The sequence below is a fragment of the Nannospalax galili genome, unplaced genomic scaffold, assembly GCF_000622305.1.
Source record: "Nannospalax galili isolate Female #2095 unplaced genomic scaffold, S.galili_v1.0 scaffold54, whole genome shotgun sequence".
Lineage (NCBI taxonomy): Eukaryota > Metazoa > Chordata > Mammalia > Rodentia > Spalacidae > Nannospalax > Nannospalax galili.
The window spans coordinates 14,810,032-14,822,253 of NW_008341028.1; the positions used below are offsets into that span (position 1 = coordinate 14,810,032).

Below are 12,222 nucleotides of genomic sequence, written 5' to 3' on the forward strand. Positions count from 1 at the left end.
TTTTCTTGATAAGTGTCCATCATCATATAAATGTGTTACAAATATATTCTTCCTCTCTGTAGCTTACCCTTTTACTCAATTAATAGTGGTTCTTTGTTGATGAATTTGAATAGATTCAAATTACCAATTTTTAAATTTTATTCATTATTATTAGTGTATGTTGTATGTATGATGTGTGTGTGCATGTGTCAGTTCAGGTGTACACATACAGTGGCATGTGTGTAGAGGTCAGAGCACAACTTTTAGGAGTTGGTTCTCTCCTTCCACTATGGGATTCAGGGATCAAATTAAATTGTCAACTTTGGTTGGCAAGTGCTTTTACTCACATTTTCTTGCTGGCCTGTCAATCTTTTTCTTTACAGTGGCTTCATGTTCTGCTTGCTGCCTATTTTTAAAGAACACATCAGAGTTAATATCTATGTACTGAAATAAAAATATTCTGTGAACCACTTACAATTATTTGGTGTATTAATTACTTTCCTTTTACTGTGATAAAAATGCCATGACCAGGGGCTGGAGAGATGGCTCAGCGGTTAAGAACACTGGTTGTTCTTGCAGAAGACCCAGGTTTGAATCCCAGCACCCACATGGCAGCTAACAATTGTCCATAACTCCAGTTCCAGGGGATCCGACAGCTTCTTCTGTCCTCCACAGGCATTAAACGACACAGGTACACTTACCTATACACAGGCAATAAATACAAGCATACACATAAGAAATAATAAATTTTAAAAAATTAAAATGTCATGACCAAGAGAAACTTACAGAACAGAGGGATTGTCCATAATGGCAGGAGAGGGATGGCATTGCAGCCAGAGCAGGAAGCTGAGAGATCACATCTTCGACCCCACGCAGTAAGCTGGAAGTAGGTAAGGCTATAAATGCTCAAAGCCCTCCCTCAGTGATATACTTCCTCCAGCAAGGCTCCACTTCCTAAAGATTCAAACCTCCCCAAACAGTGTCACCAACTGGGGACCAAGTATTCAAATATGCGAGCCTATGGGTAACATTTCTCATTCGAACCACTACCTTTGAGTATCCTCACTTGGATGTCCACACTTGGGTAGTCCTCACTGGATGAAGTCCAGACTGCCTAGCATAAAGCACATGATCAGGCCTTGGCAGGCTCTGCGGCTTCCTCTTACCTCATCCTTCAATATACCCAGCAGTTCTCATGTAGCACAGCACTCTATCCACCCTGATTTCTGGAAACAGTAGTGTTGTCCCCATGACAGATACTTCTCTTTCCACTAGAGCCCCAATTTTCTCTAGACATACCCCTCCTCTTCACAGCTGAGTGCTTGGGGGAGTACTGCACCCTGAGCTACAAGAGGGGCATCTGATCACCTATACCAATCATAGTTCCACGTTCCTCCTGTCATGCACACGGGGCTCACTTCTGGCTAAAGAGATGGAAGGGGCTCCTGGGAAAGTCATCCAAAGAGAACAGAAAGATTTCTCATACTGGTCCCACCTGAGGGCAAGTCCTGTATCCTCAGGACAGCACGGCACAGAGACTTATCTGAAAGAGTATGCGCTTTTGATGACATGGCATGTCAGTGATCATACATACAAGTCTTGAAGAACAGATTTTTTATTTTTTAATTACTTTTTTATTTTTAAAGTTTTTATTACATTTAATTTATTTATTTGTAGGGACATGTGCCGTAGTACTCAGGTGGTCAGAGGACAACTTGCAGGAGTTGGCTTTTTTCTTCTACCATGTGAATCCTGGAGATCAACTCAGGTTGTCAGGTTGATGACAGGTATCTTCCCAGACACTAGTGTATATATCTTGATAACAGAAGTCATTGTAATCAAGGGTTCTGCCCTTTCAACTGAAAGCACTTTACTAGTAAGAACCTCAAGGACTTTGGATGAATGACAGAATGTAGACATATTTATTGGGTTGTGATATACAGGACCAGCTTTATAACTGAGTGACCTGTGCCATCACACAAGACCTATGCTCTGTAGGGCCCTCTAGTTTATAAAGTTCTGTTATCACAGCTTTGACGTTTATGTTTATTTTCAATTTTTTAAAATTTTTAAAAATTCATTTTGTGTGTGCCTGTTGTGTATGTGTATGCAAGTGTCCACATGTCATGGAGTACATGTGTAGGTCAGAGGAAAACTGGTAACAGTTTATTCTTTCCTTCCACCATGTGAATCCTGGGAATCAAAGTCAGGTTGTCAGCCTGGGCTGGCTGTGCCTTTACCCACTGAACCATCTTGCTGGCCTTTGAAATTTTTAATACCTTAGAAACAGGATCTTGCACTTTCATTTTGTACTGGGCCCTTATGATTATGTAGTTAATTTGATGATAATGACACTTCTTATCCCCTTTTTTTCTTTCTCAATCCTCATAGTCTGACTCTTCACAACTTCCTGAAGATTCTGGCCCAGATGCCTCATCAGCAAAACCCACCAGCTTAACTAAAATAGGGAGGTTGAACAATTATCAGCTGCTCCCTGTGGATATCTGTCAGCACTGTTAAGAATTTAACCTTCTTCCCAGCCTGTTTTGGTAAGCAGTGACGTGTCAGTGTACCAAAAGTAGCCTCCACAAAACAAAATCTAAGTCCCATAACCTAGTGCTATGGTTTGAGTATGTTCCACCCCCCAAAGTTCATGTGTGGGTACCTTGGTTCCTCAATGTGGCAGTGTTTGGAGTGAAGCATAGTGGGAGATATTTAGGTCCTGGGGGCAGAGCCCTCATGAACAGATTACTGCCTTTCTAAAAGGAATGGGTTAGTCATCATGGGAGTTAGGCCCTCTTACCTTCCACACGTGCTTGCTTACTGTCCAGTTATTTTTCTATTGCTGTGATAAACTATGCCAAAAGCAACATAAGGGTTTATTTTAGCTCACAGTTCCAAGTTACAGACCACTCCCGGCACATATAATTTTTTAATTAAAGAAGTTATAATTTTTTTCAAAAATTTTATTTTATTTTATTTTATTGTCTTTTTGAAGCAGGGTCTCCCTGTAGCCCCAGCTGTCCTAGAACTCACTATGTAGACCAGGCTGGCCTTGACCTCACAGAGATCCGCCTGCCTCTGCCTCCCAAGTCTTTCTTTAATTACTTGTTTTTATTTTTCTGTTTGCTTATTTATTATTTTTATTTTACGTGTATGAGTGTATTACCTGCATGTATGTGAGTACGCCCGTGTCGTGCAAAGCAGCGGAGGTCAGAAAGGGGCTTCGGTTTCCCATGGAACTGGAGTTAAGGACCGTTCGTAGCCACCATGTGGGTGCTGGGAATTGAACCTAGGTCCTCTGCAAGAGCAGTCTTAACTGCTGAGCCATCTCTCCAGCCCCCACTGCCCATTTCTTATTTACGCTTAAACTCTGCAACCTGGCTCTGGTTCTACTGTTTAACATCTCCCCAAGGTTACCAAAGCACAAATCCCCAAGTTCAAGATCAGGCCTTCTGATTCTAGGCTTGCTTACTAAAACTGGTGAATGAACAGTTAATGAGGAAGTCTCAAAACATCTCATGATAAAATGCTTATTAATTATAAATAAGCAAAAATATAACTTTCCCATGAAAAATATGGTAGAAAAGAACTTGACCTAGAAATCAAAGTTAAAATCACTTGTAATATAACAAACAATATCTTATACCTCTTGATGTAATGAACTGAGAGGAACACAGCATTATTTAGTATTCCTGTGAAAAATACATAGCCTAAATCTAATCCTAAGAGAAATAAACAGCTCAACTCACAGCAGACAGTACGGCTGGAACCTGGGGCAGTATAATCTTCAATGGTTTGCCCCTAGTGACCTGCTTCTGCTAGCCGCAACCCGTCTCCTAAAGATTTCACAACCTTCAAAATAGTACCACAAGCTAGAGGTAGGGATTCAAAGCATGAATCTATGGGGAGAATTTCATATTCAAATCATAGCAGAATCCTTCCTCATTACTTTTTTGTGTGTCTTTGTGGCATATATAGTGCCATGCTACATTGAGCCCCACTTCATTTGTTTGTTGGTTTCTAGATATAAGGAATAACAATGCTTCCTACCCAGCTTTGCAATGAGACAAGCTCTGGTTCAAAGACTGTGAACACAACTGATTCATACACTCTTGAGTTAAAGCATTTAGTGCCAGTACCTGGCTCTCCAGCTTGCTCTTACCTTGCTGCAGCAACTGTAGAGAGCATATATTTACATGGTAGAGTCATGAGCTGCAATGGCCTGTATTTATTTATTTATTTATTTATTTAATTTTTGGTCTTTTTGAGACAGGGTGTCCTTGTAGCCCCAGCTGGCCTGGAACTTTCTATGTAGACCAGGCTGGCCTCGAACTCACAGAGATCTGCCTGCCTCTGCCTTCCAAGTGCTGGGATTACAGGTAAGCTTCACCAACACCTGGCAATAACCTGGATTCTTGAGTCACCATGTGGAGAACAGTTGCCCTGAAGAGGTGCCCATCTTGCACTGGCGTGTGCATTCACAAGAAATAATTAGGAAGTGAGAGTCTAAGTTTCATATGTTAGCAGAGCATAATTTAGCCTATCCTAATAAAATCTTTCCAGAAATGGGCTTCACATGTTCAGAAATATGTATCAAGGTATAGTTTTATTGTTTATAAATAGACATACTGTGGAACATTCTGTAACTGCCTTTTATTACCTAACAAATCTAGGAGATTTTTCTACATCCAAATATATAACTCACTCTTTTTAAGATTTACAGAGAACTGTGTGAATGCACTTCAGTATATTATATTTAGGAGGTACATTTTCTTAATGCTTTTGAATAGATATTACATACATATGGTATAAAATTAAAACAGCTCTAAAGAGTATATGTGGGAAGAAACCTCCCTCCCACTGTTGTCCTGAGCCAACAGAGTCCCCTCCAAAGGTAACCAATATTTTCTGTTCCGTAAGTATACTTCCAGAGATATGTTATGCACAGGATGCTTAAATTAGCTTCTTTTGCTTCAGCTTTGGCTGGGACCCCAAAACAGTAAGGTTACATTTCAAAGTTAAGCACAAGTCCACCAACACAAGATTTGCAAAAGAGATTACAGGAAGCCAGTTTTCACTCCTTAGCTCACCACCCACCTGCAGCCTACTAAAGGTGTTAGAGACACTGAAAGAAGTACAGGAGGTTGAAAGTTTTTAGAGAAAGCTGCTAGTATGCTGCTGAATCATCGCACCACCCTTAACCTCATCCTTGGGGCTGCATGCCACTCACCTCATGCTAATATAAGGAATTTTGCTAGGATCACCTAGTACAATATATATGTGTTTCTTCTAGTTTAAAAATATTTTTTATTGGAGTTGGAGAGATGGTTCAGCAGTTAAGAGCATTGGCTGTTCCTGTAGAGGACCTGGGTTCGAGTCCCAGCACCCACCCCATGGCTAACAACTGTCTGTAACTCCAGTTCTTCCAGGGGATCTGACACCCTCTTCTGATCCCTGTGGGCATTGCCTGACATGGGTGCACTTACACACATGTAGACAATATATTCATATACATAAAATAAAAATAATCATTAAAAATTTTTATTATTTTTATTTTTTAAATATTTTTATTTGTATGAGTATTATGCTTGCATGTGTGTAAGTACACCTGTGTTGTGCAATATCCTCAGATGACAGAAGAGGGCATCAGATACCCTGGAACTGGAGTTACAGATGGTTGTTAGACATCATGTGGGTGCTGGGATTTGAACCTGGGTCTTCTGAAAGAACAGCCAGTGCTCTTAACTGCTGAGCTATCTCTCCAATCCTATTATTTTATTTTAAGTGTATGAGTGTATTGTCTACATGTATGTAAGTACACCCATGTTGTACAATGTCTGTGGAGGTCAGAAGAGGGTATTGGAGCCCTTGGAACTGGAATTATGGACAATGGTGGTTAGCTGCCCATGTGAGTGTTGGGAATCGAACCTCGGTCCTCTTCAAGAGGATCCAGTGCTCTAACACTGAGCCATCTCTCCAGCCCCATGCTTTTTCTAGAAACGCAGTGGGCTAATGTCTAAGTTATGCCTAAAATATGTTTTTTTTTTTTAAAGTGAAGGGTTGATGCAGGCATCTTATGGAGTAGAAAAATATGAAATAAGGGCAAGGAGTACTTACCTAGCCTGCATGAAGTCAAGGGTTTAATCCCCAGTACTGCATAAAACTGGATGCAATAGTGTATGTCTGTAATCCTAGCACTTAGGAGGCTGAAACAGGAAGATTGCTACAAGTTGGAGGTCAGCCTGGGCTACACAGTGAGTACCAGGTAAACCACATCTACAAACCAGAATCCTGTTTAAAGAAAGAGGAGAAGAAGGAGGAGGAAGAAGAGGAAAAGGAGGATACTATAATTATAGGGGACTAGAGAAATGACTCAGCAGTTAAGAGCGCTTACTGATCTTGCAGAGGATCAGAGTTCAGTTCCCAGCACCCACATCAGGTGGCTCACAACCACTTATGAGTTCCAGAGGATCCACGGCCCTCTTCTGGCCTTTTTAGGCACTGCACACACACCATACATATACAAACAAGCAGACACACACACACACATACACATAAATAAAAATAAATCAAGTTTTTTGGGTTTTGTTTTTTTGTTGGTTTTTTTGTTGTTGTTGTTTTGTTTTTTGTCTTTTTAAGACAGGGTCTCCTTGTAGCCCCAACTTGCCTGGAACTCACTATGTAGATCAGGCTGACCTTGAACTCACAGAGATTTACCTACCTGCCACTGCCTCCAGAGAGCTGCGATTAAAGGTATGAGCCACCATACCCAGAAAATCAAGTTTTTTAAACATGCAAATGTTCTAGAGAAAAGTCACTTTGGATTCTGCTCAAGGAAGCTGTTTAGAAAGATAAGTGAACTTTAGATGAAATAAGGAAGAAGCATATCACCAGAGGTCTAGAGTCTCTAAAAAGAATAACCACCACATGGCAATTTATTTATCTACAAAAAGATACCACAGAGATGAGACCCACTGCTGAGCAGGAGCATTGTATACCAAAATAAATAAATAAATTTCATAAGCCTTAAACAGCTGCCAACCTCCAAGAGGGCAGATGCTGTTTATGACAATACTATTCAGGGATGAACTTTACTGTCTCTTCTGTCTGAAGGTGCCATGGGAGCTGAAGTCCAGTCCAAGTTCCATTCTTCTAACCACATGTTTTGACATGGAGGAGTAATTGTGTTTACTTGGAAGGAAAGTTACTTTTTTTTTGTCTCATTATGTAGAACAGACTCAAACTCACAGAGATCCATCTGCCTCCTGAGTGCTGGAATTAAAGGCATGTGCCACCATGCCTACTGTCTTTTTTCAATTTTCCCAGAGATTATATGGTTCTCTCATTGTGGTTTGCATACAATTAATTGGGAATATTTTTCTTTTTATTTCTTTTATAAGTTATGTGTATGTGTTTGTGCCTGTATGTGGGTATGTGCATCTAAGGAGTCACCTGTACTTTACAGGGGCCACCTGAAGTGGGTGTTGGGAACTGAACTCAAGCCCTCTTAACCACTGAGTCATCTCTCCAGCCCCAAATATTTTTCTGACCTTTGCACAATCACCAGTGGACAAGCAACACCTAGCTCGGAGGCTCAGAGACAGTGAGGAAATGAGTTGGAGGTACCGAATAAGGAATAATTGAAACCAACCACAGACTTCTTTTCCATAGTAGATGATTCATGTCCCAAAAGCCTAAGCTGAGAAAGAGGGCAAAGCCACTTTTAAATGAATTTCATAGTAAAGATTATTGAAAGATATTTTTTCTTTATGGATACTTCTTGGAACATTAACATGACAATTTTTTACCTTTTTCTTTGATTTATTTATTTTTATTTTATATGTATGAGTGTTTTACCTGCATGTCTATAAGTGCACCATGTGCATAAAATGTTCACAGAGACCAGAAGAGGGCATCAGATCCCCTGGAACTGGAGTTACAGATGGTTGTTAACCATCATGTGGGTGCTGGGAACTGAACCTGGGTCCTCCACAAGAGCAGGCAATGCTTTTAACTGCTCATTTCTCACATGACAGGACTTTTAATATCTAAGAGTGACCAGAAATTTTGGAGAAGTTGACTGAGGTTTTGTCTAGAGGAACAGGAAAGGTAAAAAGTTAAATGCTTTTTGATTTATACTCTGTAGATGAGACATCTAGCTCTTTTTCTCCTTTAAGTAGAAAGGCATATTTCCGGCATCCCTTGTAGTTGACAAAACCTTTTGATTAATTTCCTGCAGTAGAACGTGAGGAGGGTTAGGACGGATATGATGGATGCCTGTCCTATAAAGTGCCTATGAAACTCTATGCTTTGCTTTTCTCTTTTGCCAGTTTGATACAAATTATGAAAAGAGCTAAAACTATAACAGAAGGACCCTGGATCCAAGGAGGAAAGCTGTGCCACCAAGTAAACACCTGTCTAAGACCTCTGTGTGAGTAGGAATTAGACTTCTGTGTTGTTGTTTGTTCATATTAAAGAGATCAAAGTGTTTCAAATCTGGAAAGGAAATTAGAATTTTGTTGCAAAGAACTACAGAGAGATGCATAATCTCTATGGACGACATAAAGGATAGTGTTTAAATAGGTCGTGGAGGAAGCATTTGTGATTAGTTTGAGCTTCTCACTGGAAAGAACACAGAATCATAGGCGCCAAGGATAGTACTACTATAAATCGTACACTGCAAATGATATTTCACCAACAATGGACCCATAAAATTATATAATAAGAGCTGAGGCACCAGGTATAGTGACACACATCTGTAATCCCAGGACTCAGGAGGTGGAGGCAAGAGAATCACAAGCTTTAGGCCATTCTGAGCCATACAGAAGACTTCATTTCAAAACCAAGGGCTGGAGCATGGCTCAGTGGTAGAACATTTGCCTACATACACAAAACCCTGGAATCAATCCATAGCAACACACACAAATATATATTTATATTTATATATATGAAAAGATATATATGCGTATATAAGAAACATTCCTATGGTCTGTTGACTTGGAGGTCAACAAAACATCATAGCACAATGCATTACTCATGTGTTCATGGTGATGTTGGTGCAAACAAGCTTGCTGTGTTGTCAATTATATCAAAGTATAGCACATAAAATTACATACAGTGAATAATATTCCACAGCAGTGGACTGAGTGTGTTACTGTGTTACTGACTTACGTGCTTACTATACTTTATAAGTCTTATTATATTATGCTTTTTTTTTGAGACAGGGTCTCCCTCTAGCCCCAGCTGGCCTGGAACTCAATATGAAAGCCAGGCTGACCTTTATCTCACAGAGATCTGTCTGCCTCTGCCTCCCAAGTGCTGGGATTAAAAGAGTGTGCCACCACACCCAACCCCCTTCTTTAAAAAAAAAAGTATCTAATAATTATTTATTTTTGTTTTATGTGTATGAATGTCTGCTTACATTCATGTAAGTGTAAGTGCACCACATATATAAAATATCCACAAAGGCGAGAAGAAGGTGTCAGATCCCCTAAAACTGGAGTTACAGATAGTTGTAAGCCACTATGTGGCCACTATGTAAGTATTATGCAGGTATTGAGAACCAAACTCAGGTCCTCAGGAAGAGCAGTAAATGCTCTAAATTGCTGAGCTATCTCTCTAGTCCCCTTATTTAGCTTTATTTTATGTGTGAGTGTTTTGTCTATATGCATATATGTGCACCATGTACATGCCTGGTATTTACAGAGGCCAAAAGAGGGCACTGGACCCCCTTAAAGTTGTGAGTTTCCATGTGGCTACTGGAAATCAAACTCAGGACTTCTGCAAGAGCATCACGTTCTCTTAACCACTGAACCATGCTTACTTTTAAAGTTTACTGTAAAACAATACGTCATCTTACACTGGCAACAGCCTGAAACATTTCATACTCTCTAGGTCTCCTGATCACATGAAAAAGCAATTTGATCCAAATGTGCTAGCACGGATGATAGAGAACCAAAAGTCCTCTGAAACCTCTGTTGATCTTATCTGAGACTGCTACTAACCTTATCAATAAATCACACTGGGATTGGTCACTCCTGGAACTCAAGGAGAACTGTTGGAGACAGGCTGTTGCTCAAGATAGCCTATCCTGCTTGAGCAAGGGGCCTTGGAAGCTGAGACACATAGACCCCTACAGGAGCATCTGCATCCTCATGCCCTAGCCACTATGTGATCTCTAACTCTCCTGATTCACAGCACAGCTGCTTCCATCATGCAGGAAGGCAACTGTCCCTCAATGTGCCTTTTAAATAAACACAGTCCCATCTGAGGTCTGGTATGGTCTCTTTCATTCTCTCCTACTCCTGTATTCTGCACCCCCAAACCTAACAATGAACAACATGGCCAGACTCTAGAAAAGTTATGGGGCTGGAGAGATGGCTCAGTGGTCAAGAGCACTGGCTGCTCTTGCAGAGGACCCGGGTTTGATTCCCAGCACCCTTATGGTGGCTAACAACAGTCTGTAACTCCAGTTCTAGGGGAAATCCAACACCCTCTTCTGATCTCCCTGGGCATTTCACAACATGGGTGCACTTACTTATATGCATGCAATATACTCATATGCACAAAAAATAAGAATTTTTTTTTAAGAGAAGGAAAGTTGGATGTGGTGGTTCGTATCTCTAATTCCCGCACTCTGGAGGCTGAAGCAAGAGAATTACCACATGGTCTAGGCCAGTCTAAGCCACATGAGTTACAGGGCAGCCTGGACTAGTTAAGTGAGAACTTGTGTCAAAAATCCACAAGGGGGTTGCTGGAGAGATGGCCCAGCAGTTAAGAGCACTGGCTGTTCTTGCAGACCCAGCAGTTAAGAGCACTGGCTGTTCTCCCAGCACCTACACGGCCACTAACAACTATCCCTGTAACTCCAGTACCAGGGATCTGAAGCCCTCTTCTGTCCTCTGCTGGCACTGCACAACATAGGTGCACTTACAGACACACAAGCATAACATTCATACACATAAAATAAAAATAATTTTTTAAGCCAGGTGTGGTGGCACACACCTTTAATCCCAGCACTCGGGAGGCAGAGTCAGGCGGATCTCTGTGCATTCAAGGCCAGCCTGGTCTACATAGTGAGTTCCAGGGCAGCTGGGGCTACAGGGAGACCCTGTCTCAAAAAGACCAAAAAAAAATAATAGTAATAATAATTTTTTTTAAATCCACAAGGGGGGCTGGAGAGATGGCTCAGTGGTTAAGAACACCGGTTGTTCTTGCAGAAGACCCAGGTTTGAATCCCAGTACCCACATGGCAGCTAACAACTGTCCATAACTCCAGTTCCAGGGGATCCAACAGCCTCTTCTGTCCTCTGCAGGCACTGCACGACACGGGTGCACTTACCTACATGCAGGCAATACACGAATACACACAAAATAAAAATAAATAAATTAAAAAAAAAAGTTTAGTGGGTCGAGGTGGCACACACCTTTAATCCCAGCATTTGGGAGGCAGAAGCAGGCGGATCTTTATGAGTTCAAGGCCACCCTGGTCTACATAGTGAGTTCTAGGACAGCTGGGGCTACAGGGAGACCCTGTTAAAAAAAAAAAAAAAAAAGACCAAAAAATAAAAAAAGTTTAAGCTAGAGTGTTTGCCTAGTACGCACAAACCCTGGGTTCAGTCCTCAGCACTGTATAAACTGGGCGTGCTAGGGCAGACCTGTAATCCTAGCACTGAGGAGATGAGGTAGAGGTAGAATAATCAGAAGTTCAAGGTCATCCTTAACTACATGGCAAGTTCAAGGCCAATCTGGAATACATGAGTTCCCCACACACACACAAAAGAAAAGAAGCAGCTAAGTGGGGTGATTGACCTATACCATCTAGGTTTTTTGATGCATGATCTACGGTGGTCAAATGATGAGGAAATATCCTAATAATTCATTACTCAGAGGAACCCCAATTGTTAAGTGATACATGGGGACTCAAATGTGTTTCATAATTTAGCTCATTTAATTCTTAATATCCTTTTTGTTTTTGTCCATTTTTCTGATGATTAAGCAGGTTAAGAACTATAAGGCTTCTACATAAAAGGCAATACGTTACATGTTTCAAAAGTGATCACCCTAGTAAAATATGTTCATCTATCATTAGACAACTAAATTGGAATGACTTCTGTAGAGATACGAAGTCCAACAGTTCCTTAGCCATTGTGAGTGCTGTGACTAACCATTGTTTCAACTCCCTGAGAAAAGAAACACACTATTACCAATACTCACTCATTACTCATGCAGGGAGAGCAT

General features: G+C 40.9%; 1 long non-coding RNA gene across 2 annotated transcripts in view; it reads right to left on the reverse strand.

The window, feature by feature from the left end:
- Positions 1–12,222, reverse strand: part of LOC115070915 — a 36,433-nt gene that overhangs the window by 3,079 nt on the left and 21,132 nt on the right. For both annotated transcript variants that reach the window (XR_003850014.1, XR_003850015.1), the window contains exon 5: positions 327–385. This is a non-coding gene — a long non-coding RNA (uncharacterized LOC115070915). The remainder of the gene's footprint in view (positions 1–326; positions 386–12,222) is intronic.